General features: G+C 41.0%; 1 pseudogene; it reads left to right on the top strand.

Annotated features, from left to right (window-relative positions):
- Positions 1 to 2,147: 2,147 nt before the first annotated feature.
- LOC138429687 (olfactory receptor 4C46-like) lies at positions 2,148 to 2,677 on the top strand (annotated as a pseudogene).
- The last annotated feature ends 829 nt before the right edge of the window (positions 2,678 to 3,506 follow it).

Genomic DNA, 3,506 nt, shown 5'->3' with positions numbered 1-3,506 from the left:
GAAAATATCAATAACCTCAGATATGTAGATGATACCACTCTAATGGCAGAAATTGGAGAGAAATTAAAGAGCCTCTTGATCAGGGTGAAAGAAGAGAGTAAAAATACTGACTTGAATAATTAACATTTTAAAACCTAAGACCATGACATCTGGTTCCAGCATTTAATGGCAAATAGAAGGGGAGAAATTTGAAGCAGTGACAGATTTTGTTGTCTTGGGCTCCATAATAACTTCAGATGATGACTGTAGCCATGGATTTAAAAGACAGTTACTCTGGGATAAAGCCCACTTGGTCATGGTGTATGATCTTTTTAGTGTGTTGCTGGATTCTGATTGCTAGAATTTTGTTGAGGATTTTTGCATCTATGTTCATCAGTGATATTGGCCTGTAGTTTTCTTTTGTTGTGACATCTTTGTCAGGTTTTGGTATTAGGGTGATGGTGGCCTCATAGAATGAGTTTGGAAGTTTACCTTCCTCTGCAATTTTCTGGAAGAGTTTGAGTAGGATAGGTGTTAGCTCTTCGCCAGTCTATGTCCGATGCAGGATACAGCATGCTTGGGGCTGGTGCATGGTGTTGACCCAGAGAGATGTTATGGGGAGGGAGGTGTGAGGGGGGTTCATGTTTGGGAATGCATGTACACCCGTGGTGGAGTCATGTCAATGTGTGGCAAAACCAATACAGTATTATAAAGTAAAATAAAGTAAAAATAAAAATTATATATATATATATATATATATATATATATATATATATATATATATATATATGGCAGTTACTCCTTGAAAGGAAAGCTCTGGCAAACCTAGAAAGCATATTAAAAAGCAGAGATATCATTTTGCGAACAATGATCCGATAGTTAAAATGATTGTTCTCCCAATAGTCATGTACAGATGTAAGAGCTGGACCATAAAAAAGGCAAGCACCAAAGAACTGATGCCTTCAAATTGTGGTGCTGGAGAAGACTCTTGAGAGTCCCTAGGACCGCAAAGAAGATCAAACTGGTCAATTCTAAATGAAATCAACCCCAAATATTCATTCGAAGGATTAATGCTGAAGCTCCAATACTTTGGTCATCTGATACAAAGAGCCAACTCATTGGAAAAGACCATGGTGCTGGGAAAGATCAAAAGCAAGAGGGAAAGAAAGCAGGCGGCAGAGAATGAGATGGTTAAATGGCATCACTGACTCAGTGGACGCGACTTGGAACAAACTCTGGTAGACAGAGAAGGATAAGGGAGCCTGCCAGGCTGAATTCTATGAGCTAGCAAAGGGCTTGACATGACTTAGCAACTGAGTAATAAAAACAGCAAGAGTAAGGAAGTTTAATAAATTCAAGTAATATAAATAATCAGAACATGAAATACATGGAGAATAAGAACAGCATGACACCATTTGTTCTCCTGGGACTCACACAGATTCCAAAGATTCAGAAAATCACCTTTGTTGTGTTTTAGGTCATCTACATCATCTCTGTTGTCAGAAATGTGCTCATGGTGGTCACCATCACTGCCAGACCATTATAGGAGTTCCCCATGTACTTTTCCCTGGCCCATTTCCCTCTCTTTATCTCTCTCTCTCTGTCTTTTTTTTTTTTTAAAGCTTACTATTCCTCTGCAAGAGACGTTACTTTGCTGACTAAGGTCTATCTAGTCAAGGCCATGGTTTTTCCTGTGGTCATGTATGGATGTGAGAGTTGGACTGTGGAGAAGGCTGAGAGTGAAGAATTGATGCTTTTGAACTGTGGTGTTGGAGAAGACTCTTGAGAGTCCCTTGGACTGCAAGGATATCCAAGCAGTCCATTCTGAAGGAGATCAGCCCTGCGATTTCTTTGGAAGGACTGATGCTAAAGCTGAAAGTCCAGTACTTTGGCCACCTCATGTGGAGAGTTGACTCATTGGAAAAGACTTTGATCCTAGGAGGGAATGGGGGCAGAAGGAGAAGGGGACGACAGAGGATGTGATTGCTGGATGGCATCACTGACTCGAAGAACAAGAGTCTGAGTGAACTCCAGGAGGTGGTGATGGACAGGGAGGCCTGGCATGCTGCAATTCATGGGGTCACAAAGAGTCGGACACGACTGAGTGACTGAACTGAACTGAACGGATTCCTCTGTGAATACCCCTATATTGATTATAGTCTGAATAAATGGGAAAGAAAAACACCATCATATTCAAAGGATTCATGACCCAAATCTTTTCAGAACATTTACTCAGAGATACTGAGATTATCCTGCTTAGTGTGATAACCTATGTCTGCTATGTGGCCATCTGTAAGCTCTTGTACTTATCAACCATCATGGACTGGTGGGCATGTGGCCTGCTACTGACAGTGGTGTGCATGGGAGGTTTTCTTCATGCAATCTCTTACTTTTCTGATTACTCTTCTGTGGTCCTAAAGTCATAGATAAGTTTTTGTGTGATCGGAGTCCTTGCTTAATTTTGCCTGCACAGATACTCACACTCTAGCATTACTTGTCTCTGCCAAAAGTGGATTCATCTGTCTGTTAAACTTCCTTCTCCTCATGGTCTGCAATGAGGTCATCCTGTCCACCCTATGACCCGCCACCTAGAGGCAAGGCACAAGGCACTCTCCACTGTTTCTCTCATATCACAGTGGTTGTTTTCTTCCTTGTGCATTGTATATTAGTATACGTGAGACCTGAAACTACTTCATAAATTCATAAAATATACATATTTATATATAAAATTTCTTACTAATTTCCAATAATTTTGCATAAATAGCTGCTCATTTTTATTATATCATAATGGCAATGGTTTAGTTCAGTTCAGTTGCTCAGTCTTGTCCAACTCTTTGCGACCCCATGAATCGCAGCACGCCAGGCCTCCCTGTCCATCACCAACTCCAGGAGTTCACTCAGACTCGCGTCCATCGAGTCCCTGATGCCATCCAACAATCTCATCCTCTGTAGTCCCCTTTCCTGTCCCCAATCCCTCCCAGCATCAGTCTTTTCCAATGAGTCAACTCTTCGCCTGAGGTGGCCGAAGTACTGGAGTTTCAGCTTTAGCATCATTCCCTCCAAAGAAATCGCAGGGCTGATCTCCTTCAGAATGGACTGGTTGGATCTCCTTGCAGTCCAAGTGACTCTCAATAGTCTTCTCCAGTACCACAGTTCAAAAGCATCAATTCTTTGGCCCTCAGTATTATATTGGTATTTCAATACTTAACTAGGTTACAAAGAAATTAGTCACTGAACCTCCAAAGGGTAAATTAAAGGAATGATTGTTTCAAGTTTTCTAATTATTGCAGCTTTCAGAACTTATTGTCATTGCTCATACCACCACCTTAGGATGCTAACCCCACAGAAAGAGTGATGACTCAAACAAAAGGGCACTTTAATGTCAGGCAGGATCTTCAACTTGTTAAAAAAAAAAAAAAAAAAAAAAAACAGTTCTACTCCATAAAGCACTTGCCTGCCTGCTATCATTGGATAGGAGGTGAGTGTGATTGTTGAGTGTGAAAGGATGAAGACTGAGCTCTTGTCGT

This window comes from Ovis canadensis, chromosome 24 (genome assembly GCF_042477335.2).
Source record: "Ovis canadensis isolate MfBH-ARS-UI-01 breed Bighorn chromosome 24, ARS-UI_OviCan_v2, whole genome shotgun sequence".
NCBI lineage: Eukaryota > Metazoa > Chordata > Mammalia > Artiodactyla > Bovidae > Ovis > Ovis canadensis.
The sequence above is the reverse complement of the archived record's forward strand: the minus strand, read 5'-3'. Positions and strand labels throughout refer to the sequence as shown.